Here is a 25385-nt window from a genome sequence, read left to right as displayed (position 1 = left end):
ATGGAAAATTATTTAACAGTAAAATATAAAATTTTACCCATACGAAAAAAAACCAGTTTACAAAAGCCACAAAATTGACACACAGAAACATAAACAAAATAACTACCCTAACCCATCATTCTGCAAAACACCAACAACAAAATGCGGGGCTAGCAAAAGCCTACAGCACCCGGTATTCCCAAGCGGTCTCCCATCCAAGTACTAACCGGGCCCGACCCTCCTTCAGCATCCGAGATCAGACGAGATCGGGCGTTCTCAGGGTGGTATGGCCGTAGGCACCCCCTCTCCCGCCAACGGCCCTCTCCCGCAGCCCCCGGCCTACTGCCACCCAACCACCCACGGGCTGATGCGCCTCCACGCACCGACACACGCCTGCCCGACCCGCCCCACCGCCTCACAGCGATGCCCGCACCTACCCCCGCAAAACGACGGACCCCTGCTCCGACAACAGCCCTCTCGCCTAACCGCCGCCACCACGCAACACAGCCCCACCGCAACAACTGCCCGCACCACCAACAACACTCACACAACGGCCCGCGCCACCAACAACACTCACACCCCTCCGGACACCACCACCATCGCCCCCCCACAACACACACACACCTACACCTGCCCCTCCGAAACAGCCCAACGACAAAACGCTCGCCGCCCCCGCTGGCCACGGCAAAAGCCTACAGCACCCGGTATTCCCAAGCGGTCTCCCATCCAAGTACTAACCGGGCCCGACCCTCCTTCAGCATCCGAGATCAGACGAGATCGGGCGTTCTCAGGGTGGTATGGCCGTAGGCACCCCTCTCCCGCCAACGGCCCTCTCCCGCAGCCCCCGGCCTACTGCCACCCAACCACCCACGGGCTGATGCGCCTCCACACACCGACACACGCCTGACCCGACCCACCCCACCGCCTCACAGCGATGCCCGCACCTACCCCCGCAAAGCGAACGACCCCTGCTCCGACAACAGCCCTCTCGCCTAACCGCCGCCACCACGCAACACAGCCCCACCGCAACAACTGCCCGCACCACCAACAACACTCACACAACGGCCCGCGCCACCAACAACACTCACACCCCTCCGGACACCACCACCATCGCCCCCACAACACACACACACCTACACCTGCCCCTCCGAAACAGCCCAACGACAAAACGCTCGCCGCCCCCGCTGGCCACGGCAAAAGCCTACAGCACCCGGTATTCCCAAGCGGTCTCCCATCCAAGTACTAACCGGGCCCGACCCTCCTTCAGCATCCGAGATCAGACGAGATCGGGCGTTCTCAGGGTGGTATGGCCGTAGGCACCCCTCTCCCGCAGCCCCCGGCCTACTGCCACCCAACCACCCACGGGCTGATGCGCCTCCACACACCGACACACGCCTGACCCGACCCACCCCACCGCCTCACAGCGATGCCCGCACCTACCCCCGCAAAACGACGGACCCCTGCTCCGACAACAGCCCTCTCGCCTAACCGCCGCCACCACGCAACACAGCCCCACCGCAACAACTGCCCGCACCACCAACAACACTCACACAACGGCCCGCGCCACCAACAACACTCACACCCCTCCGGACACCACCACCATCGCCCCCCCACAACACACACACACCTACACCTGCCCCTCCGAAACAGCCCAACGACAAAACGCTCGCCGCCCCCGCTGGCCACGGCAAAAGCCTACAGCACCCGGTATTCCCAAGCGGTCTCCCATCCAAGTACTAACCGGGCCCGACCCTCCTTCAGCATCCGAGATCAGACGAGATCGGGCGTTCTCAGGGTGGTATGGCCGTAGGCACCCCTCTCCCGCAGACCCCGGCCTACTGCCACCCAACCACCCACGGGCTGATGCGCCTCCACACACCGACACACGCCTGACCCGACCCACCCCACCGCCTCACAGCGATGCCCGCACCTACCCCCGCAAAGCGAACGACCCCTGCTCCGACAACAGCCCTCTCGCCTAACCGCCGCCACCACGCAACACAGCCCCACCGCAACAACTGCCCGCACCACCAACAACACTCACACAACGGCCCGCGCCACCAACAACACTCACACCCCTCCGGACACCACCACCATCGCCCCCCACAACACACACACACCTACACCTGCCCCTCCGAAACAGCCCAACGACAAAACGCTCGCCGCCCCCGCTGGCCACGGCAAAAGCCTACAGCACCCGGTATTCCCAAGCGGTCTCCCATCCAAGTACTAACCGGGCCCGACCCTCCTTCAGCATCCGAGATCAGACGAGATCGGGCGTTCTCAGGGTGGTATGGCCGTAGGCACCCCTCTCCCGCAGCCCCCGGCCTACTGCCACCCAACCACCCACGGGCTGATGCGCCTCCACACACCGACACACGCCTGACCCGACCCACCCCACCGCCTCACAGCGATGCCCGCACCTACCCCCGCAAAACGACGGACCCCTGCTCCGACAACAGCCCTCTCGCCTAACCGCCGCCACCACGCAACACAGCCCCACCGCAACAACTGCCCGCACCACCAACAACACTCACACAACGGCCCGCGCCACCAACAACACTCACACCCCTCCGGACACCACCACCATCGCCCCCCCACAACACACACACACCTACACCTGCCCCTCCGAAACAGCCCAACGACAAAACGCTCGCCGCCCCCGCTGGCCACGGCAAAAGCCTACAGCACCCGGTATTCCCAAGCGGTCTCCCATCCAAGTACTAACCGGGCCCGACCCTCCTTCAGCATCCGAGATCAGACGAGATCGGGCGTTCTCAGGGTGGTATGGCCGTAGGCACCCCCTCTCCCGCAGCCCCCGGCCTACTGCCACCCAACCACCCACGGGCTGATGCGCCTCCACACACCGACACACGCCTGACCCGACCCACCCCACCGCCTCACAGCGATGCCCGCACCTACCCCCGCAAAGCGAACGACCCCTGCTCCGACAACAGCCCTCTCGCCTAACCGCCGCCACCACGCAACACAGCCCCACCGCAACAACTGCCCGCACCACCAACAACACTCACACAACGGCCCGCGCCACCAACAACACTCACACCCCTCCGGACACCACCACCATCGCCCCCCCACAACACACACACACCTACACCTGCCCCTCCGAAACAGCCCAACGACAAAACGCTCGCCGCCCCCGCTGGCCACGGCAAAAGCCTACAGCACCCGGTATTCCCAAGCGGTCTCCCATCCAAGTACTAACCGGGCCCGACCCTCCTTCAGCATCCGAGATCAGACGAGATCGGGCGTTCTCAGGGTGGTATGGCCGTAGGCACCCCCTCTCCCGCAGCCCCCGGCCTACTGCCACCCAACCACCCACGGGCTGATGCGCCTCCACACACCGACACACGCCTGACCCGACCCACCCCACCGCCTCACAGCGATGCCCGCACCTACCCCCGCAAAACGACGGACCCCTGCTCCGACAACAGCCCTCTCGCCTAACCGCCGCCACCACGCAACACAGCCCCACCGCAACAACTGCCCGCACCACCAACAACACTCACACAACGGCCCGCGCCACCAACAACACTCACACCCCTCCGGACACCACCACCATCGCCCCCCACAACACACACACACCTACACCTGCCCCTCCGAAACAGCCCAACGACAAAACGCTCGCCGCCCCCGCTGGCCACGGCAAAAGCCTACAGCACCCGGTATTCCCAAGCGGTCTCCCATCCAAGTACTAACCGGGCCCGACCCTCCTTCAGCATCCGAGATCAGACGAGATCGGGCGTTCTCAGGGTGGTATGGCCGTAGGCACCCCTCTCCCGCAGCCCCCGGCCTACTGCCACCCAACCACCCACGGGCTGATGCGCCTCCACACACCGACACACGCCTGACCCGACCCACCCCACCGCCTCACAGCGATGCCCGCACCTACCCCCGCAAAGCGAACGACCCCTGCTCCGACAACAGCCCTCTCGCCTAACCGCCGCCACCACGCAACACAGCCCCACCGCAACAACTGCCCGCACCACCAACAACACTCACACCCCTCCGGACACCACCACCATCACCCCCCCACAACACACACACACCTACACCTGCCCCTCCGAAACAGCCCAACGACAAAACGCTCGCCGCCCCCGCTGGCCACGGCAAAAGCCTACAGCACCCGGTATTCCCAAGCGGTCTCCCATCCAAGTACTAACCGGGCCCGACCCTCCTTCAGCATCCGAGATCAGACGAGATCGGGCGTTCTCAGGGTGGTATGGCCGTAGGCACCCCTCTCCCGCAGCCCCCGGCCTACTGCCACCCAACCACCCACGGGCTGATGCGCCTCCACACACCGACACACGCCTGACCCGACCCACCCCACCGCCTCACAGCGATGCCCGCACCTACCCCCGCAAAACGACGGACCCCTGCTCCGACAACAGCCCTCTCGCCTAACCGCCGCCACCACGCAACACAGCCCCACCGCAACAACTGCCCGCACCACCAACAACACTCACACAACGGCCCGCGCCACCAACAACACTCACACCCCTCCGGACACCACCACCATCACCCCCCACAACACACACACACCTACACCTGCCCCTCCGAAACAGCCCAACGACAAAACGCTCGCCGCCCCCGCTGGCCACGGCAAAAGCCTACAGCACCCGGTATTCCCAAGCGGTCTCCCATCCAAGTACTAACCGGGCCCGACCCTCCTTCAGCATCCGAGATCAGACGAGATCGGGCGTTCTCAGGGTGGTATGGCCGTAGGCACCCCTCTCCCGCAGCCCCCGGCCTACTGCCACCCAACCACCCACGGGCTGATGCGCCTCCACACACCGACACACGCCTGACCCGACCCACCCCACCGCCTCACAGCGATGCCCGCACCTACCCCCGCAAAGCGAACGACCCCTGCTCCGACAACAGCCCTCTCGCCTAACCGCCGCCACCACGCAACACAGCCCCACCGCAACAACTGCCCGCACCACCAACAACACTCACACAACGGCCCGCGCCACCAACAACACTCACACCCCTCCGGACACCACCACCATCGCCCCCCACAACACACACACACCTACACCTGCCCCTCCGAAACAGCCCAACGACAAAACGCTCGCCGCCCCCGCTGGCCACGGCAAAAGCCTACAGCACCCGGTATTCCCAAGCGGTCTCCCATCCAAGTACTAACCGGGCCCGACCCTCCTTCAGCATCCGAGATCAGACGAGATCGGGCGTTCTCAGGGTGGTATGGCCGTAGGCACCCCTCTCCCGCAGCCCCCGGCCTACTGCCACCCAACCACCCACGGGCTGATGCGCCTCCACACACCGACACACGCCTGACCCGACCCACCCCACCGCCTCACAGCGATGCCCGCACCTACCCCCGCAAAGCGAACGACCCCTGCTCCGACAACAGCCCTCTCGCCTAACCGCCGCCACCACGCAACACAGCCCCACCGCAACAACTGCCCGCACCACCAACAACACTCACACAACGGCCCGCGCCACCAACAACACTCACACCCCTCCGGACACCACCACCATCGCCCCCCCACAACACACACACACCTACACCTGCCCCTCCGAAACAGCCCAACGACAAAACGCTCGCCGCCCCCGCTGGCCACGGCAAAAGCCTACAGCACCCGGTATTCCCAAGCGGTCTCCCATCCAAGTACTAACCGGGCCCGACCCTCCTTCAGCATCCGAGATCAGACGAGATCGGGCGTTCTCAGGGTGGTATGGCCGTAGGCACCCCCTCTCCCGCAGCCCCCGGCCTACTGCCACCCAACCACCCACGGGCTGATGCGCCTCCACACACCGACACACGCCTGACCCGACCCACCCCACCGCCTCACAGCGATGCCCGCACCTACCCCCGCAAAGCGAACGACCCCTGCTCCGACAACAGCCCTCTCGCCTAACCGCCGCCACCACGCAACACAGCCCCACCGCAACAACTGCCCGCACCACCAACAACACTCACACAACGGCCCGCGCCACCAACAACACTCACACCCCTCCGGACACCACCACCATCGCCCCCCCACAACACACACACACCTACACCTGCCCCTCCGAAACAGCCCAACGACAAAACGCTCGCCGCCCCCGCTGGCCACGGCAAAAGCCTACAGCACCCGGTATTCCCAAGCGGTCTCCCATCCAAGTACTAACCGGGCCCGACCCTCCTTCAGCATCCGAGATCAGACGAGATCGGGCGTTCTCAGGGTGGTATGGCCGTAGGCACCCCTCTCCCGCAGACCCCGGCCTACTGCCACCCAACCACCCACGGGCTGATGCGCCTCCACACACCGACACACGCCTGACCCGACCCACCCCACCGCCTCACAGCGATGCCCGCACCTACCCCCGCAAAGCGAACGACCCCTGCTCCGACAACAGCCCTCTCGCCTAACCGCCGCCACCACGCAACACAGCCCCACCGCAACAACTGCCCGCACCACCAACAACACTCACACAACGGCCCGCGCCACCAACAACACTCACACCCCTCCGGACACCACCACCACCGACCCCCCACAACACACACACACCTACACCTGCCCCTCCGAAACAGCCCAACGACAAAACGCTCGCCGCCCCCGCTGGCCACGGCAAAAGCCTACAGCACCCGGTATTCCCAAGCGGTCTCCCATCCAAGTACTAACCGGGCCCGACCCTCCTTAGCTTGCGAGATCAGACGAGATCGGGCGTTCTCAGGGTGGTATGGCCGTAGGCACCCCCTCTCCTGCCAACGGCCCTCTCCCGCAGCCCCCGGCCTACTGCCACCCAACCACCCACGGGCTGATGCGCCTCCACACACCGACACACGCCTGACCCGACCCACCCCACCGCCTCACAGCGATGCCCGCACCTACCCCCGCAAAACGACGGACCCCTGCTCCGACAACAGCCCTCTCGCCTAACCGCCGCCACCACGCAACACAGCCCCACCGCAACAACTGCCCGCACCACCAACAACACTCACACAACGGCCCGCGCCACCAACAACACTCACACCCCTCCGGACACCACCACCATCGCCCCCCACAACACACACACACCTACACCTGCCCCTCCGAAACAGCCCAACGACAAAACGCTCGCCGCCCCCGCTGGCCACGGCAAAAGCCTACAGCACCCGGTATTCCCAAGCGGTCTCCCATCCAAGTACTAACCGGGCCCGACCCTCCTTCAGCATCCGAGATCAGACGAGATCGGGCGTTCTCAGGGTGGTATGGCCGTAGGCACCCCCTCTCCCGCCAACGGCCATCTCCCCCAGCCCCCGGCCTACTGCCACCCAACCACCCACGGGCTGATGCGCCTCCACACACCGACACACGCCTGACCCGACCCACCCCACCGCCTCACAGCGATGCCCGCACCTACCCCCGCAAAACGACGGACCCCTGCTCCGACAACAGCCCTCTCGCCTAACCGCCGCCACCACGCAACACAGCCCCACCGCAACAACTGCCCGCACCACCAACAACACTCACACAACGGCCCGCGCCACCAACAACACTCACACCCCTCCGGACACCACCACCATCGCCCCCCCACAACACACACACACCTACACCTGCCCCTCCGAAACAGCCCAACGACAAAACGCTCGCCGCCCCCGCTGGCCACGGCAAAAGCCTACAGCACCCGGTATTCCCAAGCGGTCTCCCATCCAAGTACTAACCGGGCCCGACCCTCCTTCAGCATCCGAGATCAGACGAGATCGGGCGTTCTCAGGGTGGTATGGCCGTAGGCACCCCTCTCCCGCAGCCCCCGGCCTACTGCCACCCAACCACCCACGGGCTGATGCGCCTCCACACACCGACACACGCCTGACCCGACCCACCCCACCGCCTCACAGCGATGCCCGCACCTACCCCCGCAAAGCGAACGACCCCTGCTCCGACAACAGCCCTCTCGCCTAACCGCCGCCACCACGCAACACAGCCCCACCGCAACAACTGCCCGCACCACCAACAACACTCACACAACGGCCCGCGCCACCAACAACACTCACACCCCTCCGGACACCACCACCATCGCCCCCCCACAACACACACACACCTACACCTGCCCCTCCGAAACAGCCCAACGACAAAACGCTCGCCGCCCCCGCTGGCCACGGCAAAAGCCTACAGCACCCGGTATTCCCAAGCGGTCTCCCATCCAAGTACTAACCGGGCCCGACCCTCCTTCAGCATCCGAGATCAGACGAGATCGGGCGTTCTCAGGGTGGTATGGCCGTAGGCACCCCTCTCCCCGCAGCCCCCGGCCTACTGCCACCCAACCACCCACGGGCTGATGCGCCTCCACACACCGACACACGCCTGACCCGACCCACCCCACCGCCTCACAGCGATGCCCGCACCTACCCCCGCAAAACGACGGACCCCTGCTCCGACAACAGCCCTCTCGCCTAACCGCCGCCACCACGCAACACAGCCCCACCGCAACAACTGCCCGCACCACCAACAACACTCACACAACGGCCCGCGCCACCAACAACACTCACACCCCTCCGGACACCACCACCATCGCCCCCCCACAACACACACACACCTACACCTGCCCCTCCGAAACAGCCCAACGACAAAACGCTCGCCGCCCCCGCTGGCCACGGCAAAAGCCTACAGCACCCGGTATTCCCAAGCGGTCTCCCATCCAAGTACTAACCGGGCCCGACCCTCCTTCAGCATCCGAGATCAGACGAGATCGGGCGTTCTCAGGGTGGTATGGCCGTAGGCACCCCTCTCCCGCAGCCCCCGGCCTACTGCCACCCAACCACCCACGGGCTGATGCGCCTCCACACACCGACACACGCCTGACCCGACCCACCCCACCGCCTCACAGCGATGCCCGCACCTACCCCCGCAAAGCGAACGACCCCTGCTCCGACAACAGCCCTCTCGCCTAACCGCCGCCACCACGCAACACAGCCCCACCGCAACAACTGCCCGCACCACCAACAACACTCACACAACGGCCCGCGCCACCAACAACACTCACACCCCTCCGGACACCACCACCATCGCCCCCCCACAACACACACACACCTACACCTGCCCCTCCGAAACAGCCCAACGACAAAACGCTCGCCGCCCCCGCTGGCCACGGCAAAAGCCTACAGCACCCGGTATTCCCAAGCGGTCTCCCATCCAAGTACTAACCGGGCCCGACCCTCCTTCAGCATCCGAGATCAGACGAGATCGGGCGTTCTCAGGGTGGTATGGCCGTAGGCACCCCCTCTCCCGCCAACGGCCCTCTCCCGCAGCCCCCGGCCTACTGCCACCCAACCACCCACGGGCTGATGCGCCTCCACACACCGACACACGCCTGACCCGACCCACCCCACCGCCTCACAGCGATGCCCGCACCTACCCCCGCAAAGCGAACGACCCCTGCTCCGACAACAGCCCTCTCGCCTAACCGCCGCCACCACGCAACACAGCCCCACCGCAACAACTGCCCGCACCACCAACAACACTCACACAACGGCCCGCGCCACCAACAACACTCACACCCCTCCGGACACCACCACCATCGCCCCCCACAACACACACACACCTACACCTGCCCCTCCGAAACAGCCCAACGACAAAACGCTCGCCGCCCCCGCTGGCCACGGCAAAAGCCTACAGCACCCGGTATTCCCAAGCGGTCTCCCATCCAAGTACTAACCGGGCCCGACCCTCCTTCAGCATCCGAGATCAGACGAGATCGGGCGTTCTCAGGGTGGTATGGCCGTAGGCACCCCCTCTCCCGCAGCCCCCGGCCTACTGCCACCCAACCACCCACGGGCTGATGCGCCTCCACACACCGACACACGCCTGACCCGACCCACCCCACCGCCTCACAGCGATGCCCGCACCTACCCCCGCAAAGCGAACGACCCCTGCTCCGACAACAGCCCTCTCGCCTAACCGCCGCCACCACGCAACACAGCCCCACCGCAACAACTGCCCGCACCACCAACAACACTCACACAACGGCCCGCGCCACCAACAACACTCACACCCCTCCGGACACCACCACCATCGCCCCCCACAACACACACACACCTACACCTGCCCCTCCGAAACAGCCCAACGACAAAACGCTCGCCGCCCCCGCTGGCCACGGCAAAAGCCTACAGCACCCGGTATTCCCAAGCGGTCTCCCATCCAAGTACTAACCGGGCCCGACCCTCCTTCAGCATCCGAGATCAGACGAGATCGGGCGTTCTCAGGGTGGTATGGCCGTAGGCACCCCTCTCCCGCAGCCCCCGGCCTACTGCCACCCAACCACCCACGGGCTGATGCGCCTCCACACACCGACACACGCCTGACCCGACCCACCCCACCGCCTCACAGCGATGCCCGCACCTACCCCCGCAAAGCGAACGACCCCTGCTCCGACAACAGCCCTCTCGCCTAACCGCCGCCACCACGCAACACAGCCCCACCGCAACAACTGCCCGCACCACCAACAACACTCACACAACGGCCCGCGCCACCAACAACACTCACACCCCTCCGGACACCACCACCATCGCCCCCCCACAACACACACACACCTACACCTGCCCCTCCGAAACAGCCCAACGACAAAACGCTCGCCGCCCCCGCTGGCCACGGCAAAAGCCTACAGCACCCGGTATTCCCAAGCGGTCTCCCATCCAAGTACTAACCGGGCCCGACCCTCCTTCAGCATCCGAGATCAGACGAGATCGGGCGTTCTCAGGGTGGTATGGCCGTAGGCACCCCCTCTCCCGCCAACGGCCCTCTCCCGCAGCCCCCGGCCTACTGCCACCCAACCACCCACGGGCTGATGCGCCTCCACACACCGACACACGCCTGACCCGACCCACCCCACCGCCTCACAGCGATGCCCGCACCTACCCCCGGAAAGCGACGGACCCCTGCTCCGACAACAGCCCTCTCGCCTAACCGCCGCCACCACGCAACACAGCCCCACCGCAACAACTGCCCGCACCACCAACAACACTCACACAACGGCCCGCGCCACCAACAACACTCACACCCCTCCGGACACCACCACCATCGCCCCCCCACAACACACACACACCTACACCTGCCCCTCCGAAACAGCCCAACGACAAAACGCTCGCCGCCCCCGCTGGCCACGGCAAAAGCCTACAGCACCCGGTATTCCCAAGCGGTCTCCCATCCAAGTACTAACCGGGCCCGACCCTCCTTCAGCATCCGAGATCAGACGAGATCGGGCGTTCTCAGGGTGGTATGGCCGTAGGCACCCCTCTCCCGCAGCCCCCGGCCTACTGCCACCCAACCACCCACGGGCTGATGCGCCTCCACACACCGACACACGCCTGACCCGACCCACCCCACCGCCTCACAGCGATGCCCGCACCTACCCCCGCAAAGCGAACGACCCCTGCTCCGACAACAGCCCTCTCGCCAAACCGCCGCCACCACGCTCCCGCCACGCAACACAGCCCCACCGCAACAACTGCCCGCACCACCAACAACACTCACACCCCTCCGGACACCACCACCATCGCCCCCCCACAACACACACACACCTACACCTGCCCCTCCGAAACAGCCCAACGACAAAACGCTCGCCGCCCCCGCTGGCCACGGCAAAAGCCTACAGCACCCGGTATTCCCAAGCGGTCTCCCATCCAAGTACTAACCGGGCCCGACCCTCCTTCAGCATCCGAGATCAGACGAGATCGGGCGTTCTCAGGGTGGTATGGCCGTAGGCACCCCCTCTCCCGCCAACGGCCCTCTCCCGCAGCCCCCGGCCTACTGCCACCCAACCACCCACGGGCTGATGCGCCTCCACACACCAACACACGCCTGACCCGACCCACCCCACCGCCTCACAGCGATGCCCGCACCTACCCCCGCAAAACGACGGACCCCTGCTCCGACAACAGCCCTCTCGCCTAACCGCCGCCACCACGCAACACAGCCCCACCGCAACAACTGCCCGCACCACCAACAACACTCACACAACGGCCCGCGCCACCAACAACACTCACACCCCTCCGGACACCACCACCATCGCCCCCCCACAACACACACACACCTACACCTGCCCCTCCGAAACAGCCCAACGACAAAACGCTCGCCGCCCCCGCTGGCCACGGCAAAAGCCTACAGCACCCGGTATTCCCAAGCGGTCTCCCATCCAAGTACTAACCGGGCCCGACCCTCCTTCAGCATCCGAGATCAGACGAGATCGGGCGTTCTCAGGGTGGTATGGCCGTAGGCACCCCTCTCCCGCAGCCCCCGGCCTACTGCCACCCAACCACCCACGGGCTGATGCGCCTCCACACACCGACACACGCCTGACCCGACCCACCCCACCGCCTCACAGCGATGCCCGCACCTACCCCCGCAAAGCGAACGACCCCTGCTCCGACAACAGCCCTCTCGCCTAACCGCCGCCACCACGCAACACAGCCCCACCGCAACAACTGCCCGCACCACCAACAACACTCACACAACGGCCCGCGCCACCAACAACACTCACACCCCTCCGGACACCACCACCATCGCCCCCCCACAACACACACACACCTACACCTGCCCCTCCGAAACAGCCCAACGACAAAACGCTCGCCGCCCCCGCTGGCCACGGCAAAAGCCTACAGCACCCGGTATTCCCAAGCGGTCTCCCATCCAAGTACTAACCGGGCCCGACCCTGCTTAGCTTCCGAGATCAGACGAGATCGGGCGTTCTCAGGGTGGTATGGCCGTAGGCACCCCCTCTCCCGCCAACGGCCCTCTCCCGCAGCCCCCGGCCTACTGCCACCCAACCACCCACGGGCTGACGCGCCTCCACGCACCGACACACGCCTGCCCGACCCGCCCCACCGCCTCACAGCGATGCCCGCACCTACCCCCGCAAAACGACGGACCCCTGCTCCGACAACAGCCCTCTCGCCTAACCGCCGCCACCACGCAACACAGCCCCACCGCAACAACTGCCCGCACCACCAACAACACTCACACAACGGCCCGCGCCACCAACAACACTCACACCCCTCCGGACACCACCACCATCGCCCCCACAACACACACACACCTACACCTGCCCCTCCGAAACAGCCCAACGACAAAACGCTCGCCGCCCCCGCTGGCCACGGCAAAAGCCTACAGCACCCGGTATTCCCAAGCGGTCTCCCATCCAAGTACTAACCGGGCCCGACCCTCCTTCAGCATCCGAGATCAGACGAGATCGGGCGTTCTCAGGGTGGTATGGCCGTAGGCACCCCTCTCCCGCAGACCCCGGCCTACTGCCACCCAACCACCCACGGGCTGATGCGCCTCCACACACCGACACACGCCTGACCCGACCCACCCCACCGCCTCACAGCGATGCCCGCACCTACCCCCGCAAAGCGAACGACCCCTGCTCCGACAACAGCCCTCTCGCCTAACCGCCGCCACCACGCAACACAGCCCCACCGCAACAACTGCCCGCACCACCAACAACACTCACACAACGGCCCGCGCCACCAACAACACTCACACCCCTCCGGACACCACCACCATCGCCCCCCCACAACACACACACACCTACACCTGCCCCTCCGAAACAGCCCAACGACAAAACGCTCGCCGCCCCCGCTGGCCACGGCAAAAGCCTACAGCACCCGGTATTCCCAAGCGGTCTCCCATCCAAGTACTAACCGGGCCCGACCCTCCTTCAGCATCCGAGATCAGACGAGATCGGGCGTTCTCAGGGTGGTATGGCCGTAGGCACCCCCTCTCCCGCCAACGGCCCTCTCCCGCAGCCCCCGGCCTACTGCCACCCAACCACCCACGGGCTGATGCGCCTCCACACACTGACACACGCCTGCCCGACCCGCCCCACCGCCTCACAGCGATGCCCGCACCTACCCCCGCAAAACGACGGACCCCTGCTCCGACAACAGCCCTCTCGCCTAACCGCCGCCACCACGCAACACAGCCCCACCGCAACAACTGCCCGCACCACCAACAACACTCACACAACGGCCCGCGCCACCAACAACACTCACACCCCTCCGGACACCACCACCATCGCCCCCCACAACACACACACACCTACACCTGCCCCTCCGAAACAGCCCAACGACAAAACGCTCGCCGCCCCCGCTGGCCACGGCAAAAGCCTACAGCACCCGGTATTCCCAAGCGGTCTCCCATCCAAGTACTAACCGGGCCCGACCCTCCTTCAGCATCCGAGATCAGACGAGATCGGGCGTTCTCAGGGTGGTATGGCCGTAGGCACCCCCTCTCCCGCCAACGGCCCTCTCCCGCAGCCCCCGGCCTACTGCCACCCAACCACCCACGGGCTGATGCGCCTCCACACACCGACACACGCCTGACCCGACCCACCCCACCGCCTCACAGCGATGCCCGCACCTACCCCCGCAAAGCGAACGACCCCTGCTCCGACAACAGCCCTCTCGCCTAACCGCCGCCACCACGCAACACAGCCCCACCGCAACAACTGCCCGCACCACCAACAACACTCACACAACGGCCCGCGCCACCAACAACACTCACACCCCTCCGGACACCACCACCATCGCCCCCCCACAACACACACACACCTACACCTGCCCCTCCGAAACAGCCCAACGACAAAACGCTCGCCGCCCCCGCTGGCCACGGCAAAAGCCTACAGCACCCGGTATTCCCAAGCGGTCTCCCATCCAAGTACTAACCGGGCCCGACCCTCCTTCAGCATCCGAGATCAGACGAGATCGGGCGTTCTCAGGGTGGTATGGCCGTAGGCACCCCTCTCCCGCAGCCCCCGGCCTACTGCCACCCAACCACCCACGGGCTGATGCGCCTCCACACACCGACACACGCCTGACCCGACCCACCCCACCGCCTCACAGCGATGCCCGCACCTACCCCCGCAAAGCGAACGACCCCTGCTCCGACAACAGCCCTCTCGCCTAACCGCCGCCACCACGCAACACAGCCCCACCGCAACAACTGCCCGCACCACCAACAACACTCACACAACGGCCCGCGCCACCAACAACACTCACACCCCTCCGGACACCACCACCATCGCCCCCCACAACACACACACACCTACACCTGCCCCTCCGAAACAGCCCAACGACAAAACGCTCGCCGCCCCCGCTGGCCACGGCAAAAGCCTACAGCACCCGGTATTCCCAAGCGGTCTCCCATCCAAGTACTAACCGGGCCCGACCCTCCTTCAGCATCCGAGATCAGACGAGATCGGGCGTTCTCAGGGTGGTATGGCCGTAGGCACCCCCTCTCCCGCCAACGGCCCTCTCCCGCAGCCCCCGGCCTACTGCCACCCAACCACCCACGGGCTGATGCGCCTCCACACACCGACACACGCCTGACCCGACCCACCCCACCGCCTCACAGCGATGCCCGCACCTACCCCCGCAAAGCGAACGACCCCTGCTCCGACAACAGCCCTCTCGCCTAACCGCCGCCACCACGCAACACAGCCCCACCGCAACAACTGCCCGCACCACCAACAACACTCACACAACGGCCCGCGCCACCAACAACACTCACACCCCTCCGGACACCACCACCATCGCCCCCACAACACACACACACCTACACCTGCCCCTCCGAAACAGCCCAACGACAAAACGCTCGCCGCCCCCGCTGGCCACGGCAAAAGCCTACAGCACCCGGTATTCCCAAGCGGTCTCCCATCCAAGTACTAACCGGGCCCGACCCTGCTTAGCTTCCGAGATCAGACGAGATCGGGCGTTCTCAGGGTGGTATGGCCGTAGGCACCCCCTCTCCCGCCAACGGCCCTCTCCCGCAGACCCCGGCCTACTGCCACCCAACCACCCACGGGCTGATGCGCCTCCACACACCGACACACGCCTGACCCGACCCACCCCACCGCCTCACAGCGATGCCCGCACCTACCCCCGCAAAGCGAACGACCCCTGCTCCGACAACAGCCCTCTCGCCAAACCGCCGCCACCACGCTCCCGCCACGCAACACAGCCCCACCGCAACAACTGCCCGCACCACCAACAACACTCACACCCCTCCGGACACCACCACCATCGCCCCCCCACAACACACACACACCTACACCTGCCCCTCCGAAACAGCCCAACGACAAAACGCTCGCCGCCCCCGCTGGCCACGGCAAAAGCCTACAGCACCCGGTATTCCCAAGCGGTCTCCCATCCAAGTACTAACCGGGCCCGACCCTCCTTCAGCATCCGAGATCAGACGAGATCGGGCGTTCTCAGGGTGGTATGGCCGTAGGCACCCCCTCTCCCGCAGCCCCCGGCCTACTGCCACCCAACCACCCACGGGCTGATGCGCCTCCACACACCGACACACGCCTGACCCGACCCACCCCACCGCCTCACAGCGATGCCCGCACCTACCCCCGCAAAGCGAACGACCCCTGCTCCGACAACAGCCCTCTCGCCTAACCGCCGCCACCACGCAACACAGCCCCACCGCAACAACTGCCCGCACCACCAACAACACTCACACAACGGCCCGCGCCACCAACAACACTCACACCCCTCCGGACACCACCACCATCGCCCCCACAACACACACACACCTACACCTGCCCCTCCGAAACAGCCCAACGACAAAACGCTCGCCGCCCCCGCTGGCCACGGCAAAAGCCTACAGCACCCGGTATTCCCAAGCGGTCTCCCATCCAAGTACTAACCGGGCCCGACCCTCCTTCAGCATCCGAGATCAGACGAGATCGGGCGTTCTCAGGGTGGTATGGCCGTAGGCACCCCTCTCCCGCAGCCCCCGGCCTACTGCCACCCAACCACCCACGGGCTGATGCGCCTCCACACACCGACACACGCCTGACCCGACCCACCCCACCGCCTCACAGCGATGCCCGCACCTACCCCCGCAAAGCGAACGACCCCTGCTCCGACAACAGCCCTCTCGCCTAACCGCCGCCACCACGCAACACAGCCCCACCGCAACAACTGCCCGCACCACCAACAACACTCACACAACGGCCCGCGCCACCAACAACACTCACACCCCTCCGGACACCACCACCATCGCCCCCCCACAACACACACACACCTACACCTGCCCCTCCGAAACAGCCCAACGACAAAACGCTCGCCGCCCCCGCTGGCCACGGCAAAAGCCTACAGCACCCGGTATTCCCAAGCGGTCTCCCATCCAAGTACTAACCGGGCCCGACCCTGCTTAGCTTCCGAGATCAGACGAGATCGGGCGTTCTCAGGGTGGTATGGCCGTAGGCACCCCCTCTCCCGCCAACGGCCCTCTCCCGCAGCCCCCGGCCTACTGCCACCCAACCACCCACGGGCTGACGCGCCTCCACGCACCGACACACGCCTGCCCGACCCGCCCCACCGCCTCACAGCGATGCCCGCACCTACCCCCGCAAAACGACGGACCCCTGCTCCGACAACAGCCCTCTCGCCTAACCGCCGCCACCACGCAACACAGCCCCACCGCAACAACTGCCCGCACCACCAACAACACTCACACAACGGCCCGCGCCACCAACAACACTCACACCCCTCCGGACACCACCACCATCGCCCCCCCACAACACACACACACCTACACCTGCCCCTCCGAAACAGCCCAACGACAAAACGCTCGCCGCCCCCGCTGGCCACGGCAAAAGCCTACAGCACCCGGTATTCCCAAGCGGTCTCCCATCCAAGTACTAACCGGGCCCGACCCTCCTTCAGCATCCGAGATCAGACGAGATCGGGCGTTCTCAGGGTGGTATGGCCGTAGGCACCCCTCTCCCGCAGACCCCGGCCTACTGCCACCCAACCACCCACGGGCTGATGCGCCTCCACACACCGACACACGCCTGACCCGACCCACCCCACCGCCTCACAGCGATGCCCGCACCTACCCCCGCAAAGCGAACGACCCCTGCTCCGACAACAGCCCTCTCGCCTAACCGCCGCCACCACGCAACACAGCCCCACCGCAACAACTGCCCGCACCACCAACAACACTCACACAACGGCCCGCGCCACCAACAACACTCACACCCCTCCGGACACCACCACCATCGCCCCCCACAACACACACACACCTACACCTGCCCCTCCGAAACAGCCCAACGACAAAACGCTCGCCGCCCCCGCTGGCCACGGCAAAAGCCTACAGCACCCGGTATTCCCAAGCGGTCTCCCATCCAAGTACTAACCGGGCCCGACCCTCCTTCAGCATCCGAGATCAGACGAGATCGGGCGTTCTCAGGGTGGTATGGCCGTAGGCACCCCTCTCCCGCAGCCCCCGGCCTACTGCCACCCAACCACCCACGGGCTGATGCGCCTCCACACACCGACACACGCCTGACCCGACCCACCCCACCGCCTCACAGCGATGCCCGCACCTACCCCCGCAAAGCGAACGACCCCTGCTCCGACAACAGCCCTCTCGCCTAACCGCCGCCACCACGCAACACAGCCCCACCGCAACAACTGCCCGCACCACCAACAACACTCACACAACGGCCCGCGCCACCAACAACACTCACACCCCTCCGGACACCACCACCATCGCCCCCCACAACACACACACACCTACACCTGCCCCTCCGAAACAGCCCAACGACAAAACGCTCGCCGCCCCCGCTGGCCACGGCAAAAGCCTACAGCACCCGGTATTCCCAAGCGGTCTCCCATCCAAGTACTAACCGGGCCCGACCCTCCTTCAGCATCCGAGATCAGACGAGATCGGGCGTTCTCAGGGTGGTATGGCCGTAGGCACCCCCTCTCCCGCCAACGGCCCTCTCCCGCAGCCCCCGGCCTACTGCCACCCAACCACCCACGGGCTGATGCGCCTCCACACACCGACACACGCCTGACCCGACCCACCCCACCGCCTCACAGCGATGCCCGCACCTACCCCCGCAAAGCGAACGACCCCTGCTCCGACAACAGCCCTCTCGCCTAACCGCCGCCACCACGCAACACAGCCCCACCGCAACAACTGCCCGCACCACCAACAACACTCACACAACGGCCCGCGCCACCAACAACACTCACACCCCTCCGGACACCACCACCATCGCCCCCACAACACACACACACCTACACCTGCCCCTCCGAAACAGCCCAACGACAAAACGCTCGCCGCCCCCGCTGGCCACGGCAAAAGCCTACAGCACCCGGTATTCCCAAGCGGTCTCCCATCCAAGTACTAACCGGGCCCGACCCTCCTTCAGCATCCGAGATCAGACGAGATCGGGCGTTCTCAGGGTGGTATGGCCGTAGGCACCCCTCTCCCGCCAACGGCCCTCTCCCGCAGCCCCCGGCCTACTGCCACCCAACCACCCACGGGCTGATGCGCCTCCACACACCGACACACGCCTGACCCGACCCACCCCACCGCCTCACAGCGATGCCCGCACCTACCCCCGCAAAGCGAACGACCCCTGCTCCGACAACAGCCCTCTCGCCTAACCGCCGCCACCACGCAACACAGCCCCACCGCAACAACTGCCCGCACCACCAACAACACTCACACAACGGCCCGCGCCACCAACAACACTCACACCCCTCCGGACACCACCACCATCGCCCCCACAACACACACACACCTACACCTGCCCCTCCGAAACAGCCCAACGACAAAACGCTCGCCGCCCCCGCTGGCCACGGCAAAAGCCTACAGCACCCGGTATTCCCAAGCGGTCTCCCATCCAAGTACTAACCGGGCCCGACCCTCCTTCAGCATCCGAGATCAGACGAGATCGGGCGTTCTCAGGGTGGTATGGCCGTAGGCACCCTCTCTCCCCGCAGCCCCCGGCCTACTGCCACCCAACCACCCACGGGCTGATGCGCCTCCACACACCGACACACGCCTGACCCGACCCACCCCACCGCCTCACAGCGATGCCCGCACCTACCCCCGCAAAGCGAACGACCCCTGCTCCGACAACAGCCCTCTCGCCTAACCGCCGCCACCACGCAACACAGCCCCACCGCAACAACTGCCCGCACCACCAACAACACTCACACAACGGCCCGCGCCACCAACAACACTCACACCCCTCCGGACACCACCACCATCGCCCCCCCACAACACACACACACCTACACCTGCCCCTCCGAAACAGCCCAACGACAAAACGCTCGCCGCCCCCGCTGGCCACGGCAAAAGCCTACAGCACCCGGTATTCCCAAGCGGTCTCCCATCCAAGTACTAACCGGGCCCGACCCTCCTTCAGCATCCGAGATCAGACGAGATCGGGCGTTCTCAGGGTGGTATGGCCGTAGGCACCCCCTCTCCCGCCAACGGCCCTCTCCCGCAGCCCCCGGCCTACTGCCACCCAACCACCCACGGGCTGATGCGCCTCCACACACTGACACACGCCTGCCCGACCCGCCCCACCGCCTCACAGCGATGCCCGCACCTACCCCCGCAAAACGACGGACCCCTGCTCCGACAACAGCCCTCTCGCCTAACCGCCGCCACCACGCAACACAGCCCCACCGCAACAACTGCCCGCACCACCAACAACACTCACACAACGGCCCGCGCCACCAACAACACTCACACCCCTCCGGACACCACCACCATCGCCCCCACAACACACACACACCTACACCTGCCCCTCCGAAACAGCCCAACGACAAAACGCTCGCCGCCCCCGCTGGCCACGGCAAAAGCCTACAGCACCCGGTATTCCCAAGCGGTCTCCCATCCAAGTACTAACCGGGCCCGACCCTCCTTCAGCATCCGAGATCAGACGAGATCGGGCGTTCTCAGGGTGGTATGGCCGTAGGCACCCCTCTCCCGCAGCCCCCGGCCTACTGCCACCCAACCACCCACGGGCTGATGCGCCTCCACACACCGACACACGCCTGACCCGACCCACCCCACCGCCTCACAGCGATGCCCGCACCTACCCCCGCAAAGCGAACGACCCCTGCTCCGACAACAGCCCTCTCGCCTAACCGCCGCCACCACGCAACACAGCCCCACCGCAACAACTGCCCGCACCACCAACAACACTCACACAACGGCCCGCGCCACCAACAACACTCACACCCCTCCGGACACCACCACCATCGCCCCCCACAACACACACACACCTACACCTGCCCCTCCGAAACAGCCCAACGACAAAACGCTCGCCGCCCCCGCTGGCCACGGCAAAAGCCTACAGCACCCGGTATTCCCAAGCGGTCTCCCATCCAAGTACTAACCGGGCCCGACCCTGCTTAGCTTCCGAGATCAGACGAGATCGGGCGTTCTCAGGGTGGTATGGCCGTAGGCACCCCCTCTCCCGCCAACGGCCCTCTCCCGCAGCCCCCGGCCTACTGCCACCCAACCACCCACGGGCTGACGCGCCTCCACGCACCGACACACGCCTGCCCGACCCGCCCCACCGCCTCACAGCGATGCCCGCACCTACCCCCGCAAAACGACGGACCCCTGCTCCGACAACAGCCCTCTCGCCTAACCGCCGCCACCACGCAACACAGCCCCACCGCAACAACTGCCCGCACCACCAACAACACTCACACAACGGCCCGCGCCACCAACAACACTCACACCCCTCCGGACACCACCACCATCGCCCCCCCACAACACACACACACCTACACCTGCCCCTCCGAAACAGCCCAACGACAAAACGCTCGCCGCCCCCGCTGGCCACGGCAAAAGCCTACAGCACCCGGTATTCCCAAGCGGTCTCCCATCCAAGTACTAACCGGGCCCGACCCTCCTTCAGCATCCGAGATCAGACGAGATCGGGCGTTCTCAGGGTGGTATGGCCGTAGGCACCCCTCTCCCGCAGACCCCGGCCTACTGCCACCCAACCACCCACGGGCTGATGCGCCTCCACACACCGACACACGCCTGACCCGACCCACCCCACCGCCTCACAGCGATGCCCGCACCTACCCCCGCAAAGCGAACGACCCCTGCTCCGACAACAGCCCTCTCGCCTAACCGCCGCCACCACGCAACACAGCCCCACCGCAACAACTGCCCGCACCACCAACAACACTCACACAACGGCCCGCGCCACGACCAACACTCACACCCCTCCGGACACCACCACCATCGCCCCCCCACAACACACACACACCTACACCTGCCCCTCCGAAACAGCCCAACGACAAAACGCTCGCCGCCCCCGCTGGCCACGGCAAAAGCCTACAGCACCCGGTATTCCCAAGCGGTCTCCCATCCAAGTACTAACCGGGCCCGACCCTCCTTCAGCATCCGAGATCAGACGAGATCGGGCGTTCTCAGGGTGGTATGGCCGTAGGCACCCCCTCTCCCGCCAACGGCCCTCTCCCGCAGCCCCCGGCCTACTGCCACCCAACCACCCACGGGCTGATGCGCCTCCACACACCGACACACGCCTGACCCGACCCACCCCACCGCCTCACAGCGATGCCCGCACCTACCCCCGCAAAACGACGGACCCCTGCTCCGACAACAGCCCTCTCGCCTAACCGCCGCCACCACGCAACACAGCCCCACCGCAACAACTGCCCGCACCACCAACAACACTCACACAACGGCCCGCGCCACCAACAACACTCACACCCCTCCGGACACCACCACCATCGCCCCCACAACACACACACACCTACACCTGCCCCTCCGAAACAGCCCAACGACAAAACGCTCGCCGCCCCCGCTGGCCACGGCAAAAGCCTACAGCACCCGGTATTCCCAAGCGGTCTCCCATCCAAGTACTAACCGGGCCCGACCCTCCTTCAGCATCCGAGATCAGACGAGATCGGGCGTTCTCAGGGTGGTATGGCCGTAGGCACCCCTCTCCCGCAGCCCCCGGCCTACTGCCACCCAACCACCCACGGGCTGATGCGCCTCCACACACCGACACACGCCTGACCCGACCCACCCCACCGCCTCACAGCGATGCCCGCACCTACCCCCGCAAAGCGAACGACCCCTGCTCCGACAACAGCCCTCTCGCCTAACCGCCGCCACCACGCAACACAGCCCCACCGCAACAACTGCCCGCACCACCAACAACACTCACACAACGGCCCGCGCCACCAACAACACTCACACCCCTCCGGACACCACCAGCATCGCCCCCCACAACACACACACACCTACACCTGCCCCTCCGAAACAGCCCAACGACAAAACGCTCGCCGCCCCCGCTGGCCACGGCAAAAGCCTACAGCACCCGGTATTCCCAAGCGGTCTCCCATCCAAGTACTAACCGGGCCCGACCCTGCTTAGCTTCCGAGATCAGACGAGATCGGGCGTTCTCAGGGTGGTATGGCCGTAGGCACCCCCTCTCCCGCCAACGGCCCTCTCCCGCAGCCCCCGGCCTACTGCCACCCAACCACCCACGGGCTGACGCGCCTCCACGCACCGACACACGCCTGCCCGACCCGCCCCACCGCCTCACAGCGATGCCCGCACCTACCCCCGCAAAACGACGGACCCCTGCTCCGACAACAGCCCTCTCGCCTAACCGCCGCCACCACGCAACACAGCCCCACCGCAACAACTGCCCGCACCACCAACAACACTCACACAACGGCCCGCGCCACCAACAACACTCACACCCCTCCGGACACCACCACCATCGCCCCCACAACACACACACACCTACACCTGCCCCTCCGAAACAGCCCAACGACAAAACGCTCGCCGCCCCCGCTGGCCACGGCAAAAGCCTACAGCACCCGGTATTCCCAAGCGGTCTCCCATCCAAGTACTAACCGGGCCCGACCCTCCTTCAGCATCCGAGATCAGACGAGATCGGGCGTTCTCAGGGTGGTATGGCCGTAGGCACCCCCTCTCCCGCCAACGGCCCTCTCCCGCAGACCCCGGCCTACTGCCACCCAACCACCCACGGGCTGATGCGCCTCCACACACCGACACACGCCTGACCCGACCCACCCCACCGCCTCACAGCGATGCCCGCACCTACCCCCGCAAAGCGAACGACCCCTGCTCCGACAACAGCCCTCTCGCCAAACCGCCGCCACCACGCTCCCGCCACGCAACACAGCCCCACCGCAACAACTGCCCGCGCCACCAACAACACTCACACCCCTCCGGACACCACCACCATCGCCCCCCCACAACACACACACACCTACACCTGCCCCTCCGAAACAGCCCAACGACAAAACGCTCGCCGCCCCCGCTGGCCACGGCAAAAGCCTACAGCACCCGGTATTCCCAAGCGGTCTCCCATCCAAGTACTAACCGGGCCCGACCCTGCTTAGCTTCCGAGATCAGACGAGATCGGGCGTTCTCAGGGTGGTATGGCCGTAGGCACCCCCTCTCCCGCCAACGGCCCTCTCCCGCAGCCCCCGGCCTACTGCCACCCAACCACCCACGGGCTGACGCGCCTCCACGCACCGACACACGCCTGCCCGACCCGCCCCACCGCCTCACAGCGATGCCCGCACCTACCCCCGCAAAACGACGGACCCCTGCTCCGACAACAGCCCTCTCGCCTAACCGCCGCCACCACGCAACACAGCCCCACCGCAACAACTGCCCGCACCACCAACAACACTCACACAACGGCCCGCGCCACCAACAACACTCACACCCCTCCGGACACCACCACCATCGCCCCCCCACAACACACACACACCTACACCTGCCCCTCCGAAACAGCCCAACGACAAAACGCTCGCCGCCCCCGCTGGCCACGGCAAAAGCCTACAGCACCCGGTATTCCCAAGCGGTCTCCCATCCAAGTACTAACCGGGCCCGACCCTCCTTCAGCATCCGAGATCAGACGAGATCGGGCGTTCTCAGGGTGGTATGGCCGTAGGCACCCCTCTCCCGCAGCCCCCGGCCTACTGCCACCCAACCACCCACGGGCTGATGCGCCTCCACACACCGACACACGCCTGACCCGACCCACCCCACCGCCTCACAGCGATGCCCGCACCTACCCCCGCAAAGCGAACGACCCCTGCTCCGACAACAGCCCTCTCGCCTAACCGCCGCCACCACGCAACACAGCCCCACCGCAACAACTGCCCGCACCACCAACAACACTCACACAACGGCCCGCGCCACCAACAACACTCACACCCCTCCGGACACCACCACCATCGCCCCCCCACAACACACACACACCTACACCTGCCCCTCCGAAACAGCCCAACGACAAAACGCTCGCCGCCCCCGCTGGCCACGGCAAAAGCCTACAGCACCCGGTATTCCCAAGCGGTCTCCCATCCAAGTACTAACCGGGCCCGACCCTGCTTAGCTTCCGAGATCAGACGAGATCGGGCGTTCTCAGGGTGGTATGGCCGTAGGCACCCCCTCTCCCGCCAACGGCCCTCTCCCGCAGCCCCCGGCCTACTGCCACCCAACCACCCACGGGCTGACGCGCCTCCACGCACCGACACACGCCTGCCCGACCCGCCCCACCGCCTCACAGCGATGCCCGCACCTACCCCCGCAAAACGACGGACC

General features: G+C 65.8%; 8 non-coding genes and 43 pseudogenes across 8 annotated transcripts; all 51 read right to left on the bottom strand.

Annotated features, from left to right (window-relative positions):
- Window positions 1-157: 157 nt before the first annotated feature.
- Window positions 158-277, bottom strand: LOC148050951 (5S ribosomal RNA; annotated as a pseudogene).
- A 391-nt stretch (window positions 278-668) lies between these two features.
- On the bottom strand, window positions 669-788 carry LOC148050950 (5S ribosomal RNA; annotated as a pseudogene).
- Window positions 789-1177: 389 nt separating this feature from the next.
- LOC148050949 (5S ribosomal RNA) lies at window positions 1178-1297 on the bottom strand (annotated as a pseudogene).
- A 374-nt stretch (window positions 1298-1671) lies between these two features.
- LOC148050948 (5S ribosomal RNA) lies at window positions 1672-1791 on the bottom strand (annotated as a pseudogene).
- A 373-nt stretch (window positions 1792-2164) lies between these two features.
- Window positions 2165-2284, bottom strand: LOC148050947 (5S ribosomal RNA; annotated as a pseudogene).
- Window positions 2285-2658: 374 nt separating this feature from the next.
- Window positions 2659-2778, bottom strand: LOC148050946 (5S ribosomal RNA; annotated as a pseudogene).
- Window positions 2779-3153: 375 nt separating this feature from the next.
- LOC148050945 (5S ribosomal RNA) lies at window positions 3154-3273 on the bottom strand (annotated as a pseudogene).
- Window positions 3274-3647: 374 nt separating this feature from the next.
- Window positions 3648-3767, bottom strand: LOC148050944 (5S ribosomal RNA; annotated as a pseudogene).
- Window positions 3768-4111: 344 nt separating this feature from the next.
- Window positions 4112-4231, bottom strand: LOC148050943 (5S ribosomal RNA; annotated as a pseudogene).
- Window positions 4232-4604: 373 nt separating this feature from the next.
- On the bottom strand, window positions 4605-4724 carry LOC148050942 (5S ribosomal RNA; annotated as a pseudogene).
- A 373-nt stretch (window positions 4725-5097) lies between these two features.
- Window positions 5098-5217, bottom strand: LOC148050941 (5S ribosomal RNA; annotated as a pseudogene).
- A 374-nt stretch (window positions 5218-5591) lies between these two features.
- LOC148050940 (5S ribosomal RNA) lies at window positions 5592-5711 on the bottom strand (annotated as a pseudogene).
- Window positions 5712-6086: 375 nt separating this feature from the next.
- Window positions 6087-6206, bottom strand: LOC148050939 (5S ribosomal RNA; annotated as a pseudogene).
- A 374-nt stretch (window positions 6207-6580) lies between these two features.
- On the bottom strand, window positions 6581-6699 carry LOC148050938 (5S ribosomal RNA). The gene has a single exon (XR_015700842.1). It is a non-coding gene; the product is annotated as a 5S ribosomal RNA (ribosomal RNA).
- A 391-nt stretch (window positions 6700-7090) lies between these two features.
- LOC148050937 (5S ribosomal RNA) lies at window positions 7091-7210 on the bottom strand (annotated as a pseudogene).
- Window positions 7211-7602: 392 nt separating this feature from the next.
- LOC148050936 (5S ribosomal RNA) lies at window positions 7603-7722 on the bottom strand (annotated as a pseudogene).
- Window positions 7723-8096: 374 nt separating this feature from the next.
- LOC148050935 (5S ribosomal RNA) lies at window positions 8097-8216 on the bottom strand (annotated as a pseudogene).
- Window positions 8217-8591: 375 nt separating this feature from the next.
- LOC148050934 (5S ribosomal RNA) lies at window positions 8592-8711 on the bottom strand (annotated as a pseudogene).
- A 374-nt stretch (window positions 8712-9085) lies between these two features.
- On the bottom strand, window positions 9086-9205 carry LOC148050933 (5S ribosomal RNA; annotated as a pseudogene).
- Window positions 9206-9596: 391 nt separating this feature from the next.
- On the bottom strand, window positions 9597-9716 carry LOC148050932 (5S ribosomal RNA; annotated as a pseudogene).
- Window positions 9717-10090: 374 nt separating this feature from the next.
- Window positions 10091-10210, bottom strand: LOC148050931 (5S ribosomal RNA; annotated as a pseudogene).
- A 374-nt stretch (window positions 10211-10584) lies between these two features.
- LOC148050930 (5S ribosomal RNA) lies at window positions 10585-10704 on the bottom strand (annotated as a pseudogene).
- Window positions 10705-11096: 392 nt separating this feature from the next.
- Window positions 11097-11216, bottom strand: LOC148050929 (5S ribosomal RNA; annotated as a pseudogene).
- Window positions 11217-11571: 355 nt separating this feature from the next.
- On the bottom strand, window positions 11572-11691 carry LOC148050928 (5S ribosomal RNA; annotated as a pseudogene).
- A 392-nt stretch (window positions 11692-12083) lies between these two features.
- On the bottom strand, window positions 12084-12203 carry LOC148050927 (5S ribosomal RNA; annotated as a pseudogene).
- A 374-nt stretch (window positions 12204-12577) lies between these two features.
- LOC148050926 (5S ribosomal RNA) lies at window positions 12578-12696 on the bottom strand. Its single transcript, XR_015700841.1, has one exon. It is a non-coding gene; the product is annotated as a 5S ribosomal RNA (ribosomal RNA).
- A 389-nt stretch (window positions 12697-13085) lies between these two features.
- LOC148050925 (5S ribosomal RNA) lies at window positions 13086-13205 on the bottom strand (annotated as a pseudogene).
- A 374-nt stretch (window positions 13206-13579) lies between these two features.
- Window positions 13580-13699, bottom strand: LOC148050924 (5S ribosomal RNA; annotated as a pseudogene).
- A 390-nt stretch (window positions 13700-14089) lies between these two features.
- Window positions 14090-14209, bottom strand: LOC148050923 (5S ribosomal RNA; annotated as a pseudogene).
- A 392-nt stretch (window positions 14210-14601) lies between these two features.
- LOC148050922 (5S ribosomal RNA) lies at window positions 14602-14721 on the bottom strand (annotated as a pseudogene).
- Window positions 14722-15094: 373 nt separating this feature from the next.
- LOC148050921 (5S ribosomal RNA) lies at window positions 15095-15214 on the bottom strand (annotated as a pseudogene).
- Window positions 15215-15604: 390 nt separating this feature from the next.
- LOC148050920 (5S ribosomal RNA) lies at window positions 15605-15723 on the bottom strand. Its single transcript, XR_015700840.1, has one exon. It is a non-coding gene; the product is annotated as a 5S ribosomal RNA (ribosomal RNA).
- A 373-nt stretch (window positions 15724-16096) lies between these two features.
- On the bottom strand, window positions 16097-16216 carry LOC148050919 (5S ribosomal RNA; annotated as a pseudogene).
- A 373-nt stretch (window positions 16217-16589) lies between these two features.
- On the bottom strand, window positions 16590-16709 carry LOC148050918 (5S ribosomal RNA; annotated as a pseudogene).
- Window positions 16710-17083: 374 nt separating this feature from the next.
- LOC148050917 (5S ribosomal RNA) lies at window positions 17084-17202 on the bottom strand. The gene has a single exon (XR_015700839.1). It is a non-coding gene; the product is annotated as a 5S ribosomal RNA (ribosomal RNA).
- A 391-nt stretch (window positions 17203-17593) lies between these two features.
- On the bottom strand, window positions 17594-17713 carry LOC148050916 (5S ribosomal RNA; annotated as a pseudogene).
- A 373-nt stretch (window positions 17714-18086) lies between these two features.
- On the bottom strand, window positions 18087-18206 carry LOC148050915 (5S ribosomal RNA; annotated as a pseudogene).
- Window positions 18207-18579: 373 nt separating this feature from the next.
- LOC148050914 (5S ribosomal RNA) lies at window positions 18580-18699 on the bottom strand (annotated as a pseudogene).
- Window positions 18700-19089: 390 nt separating this feature from the next.
- On the bottom strand, window positions 19090-19209 carry LOC148050913 (5S ribosomal RNA; annotated as a pseudogene).
- Window positions 19210-19598: 389 nt separating this feature from the next.
- LOC148050912 (5S ribosomal RNA) lies at window positions 19599-19718 on the bottom strand (annotated as a pseudogene).
- A 376-nt stretch (window positions 19719-20094) lies between these two features.
- On the bottom strand, window positions 20095-20214 carry LOC148050911 (5S ribosomal RNA; annotated as a pseudogene).
- Window positions 20215-20603: 389 nt separating this feature from the next.
- On the bottom strand, window positions 20604-20723 carry LOC148050910 (5S ribosomal RNA; annotated as a pseudogene).
- A 373-nt stretch (window positions 20724-21096) lies between these two features.
- On the bottom strand, window positions 21097-21215 carry LOC148050909 (5S ribosomal RNA). The gene has a single exon (XR_015700838.1). It is a non-coding gene; the product is annotated as a 5S ribosomal RNA (ribosomal RNA).
- A 391-nt stretch (window positions 21216-21606) lies between these two features.
- LOC148050908 (5S ribosomal RNA) lies at window positions 21607-21726 on the bottom strand (annotated as a pseudogene).
- A 374-nt stretch (window positions 21727-22100) lies between these two features.
- Window positions 22101-22220, bottom strand: LOC148050907 (5S ribosomal RNA; annotated as a pseudogene).
- Window positions 22221-22610: 390 nt separating this feature from the next.
- On the bottom strand, window positions 22611-22730 carry LOC148050906 (5S ribosomal RNA; annotated as a pseudogene).
- Window positions 22731-23103: 373 nt separating this feature from the next.
- LOC148050905 (5S ribosomal RNA) lies at window positions 23104-23222 on the bottom strand. Its single transcript, XR_015700831.1, has one exon. It is a non-coding gene; the product is annotated as a 5S ribosomal RNA (ribosomal RNA).
- Window positions 23223-23611: 389 nt separating this feature from the next.
- On the bottom strand, window positions 23612-23731 carry LOC148050904 (5S ribosomal RNA; annotated as a pseudogene).
- A 373-nt stretch (window positions 23732-24104) lies between these two features.
- On the bottom strand, window positions 24105-24223 carry LOC148050903 (5S ribosomal RNA). The gene has a single exon (XR_015700821.1). It is a non-coding gene; the product is annotated as a 5S ribosomal RNA (ribosomal RNA).
- A 391-nt stretch (window positions 24224-24614) lies between these two features.
- Window positions 24615-24734, bottom strand: LOC148050902 (5S ribosomal RNA; annotated as a pseudogene).
- A 374-nt stretch (window positions 24735-25108) lies between these two features.
- Window positions 25109-25227, bottom strand: LOC148050901 (5S ribosomal RNA). The gene has a single exon (XR_015700818.1). It is a non-coding gene; the product is annotated as a 5S ribosomal RNA (ribosomal RNA).
- Window positions 25228-25385: the final 158 nt, after the last annotated feature.

Source organism: Nipponia nippon, unplaced genomic scaffold (assembly GCF_047370975.1).
Source record: "Nipponia nippon isolate SJK-2023a ecotype South Korea unplaced genomic scaffold, ASM4737097v1 scaffold_7, whole genome shotgun sequence".
Lineage (NCBI taxonomy): Eukaryota > Metazoa > Chordata > Aves > Pelecaniformes > Threskiornithidae > Nipponia > Nipponia nippon.
This window is presented reverse-complemented; position numbering and strand designations above follow the sequence as displayed.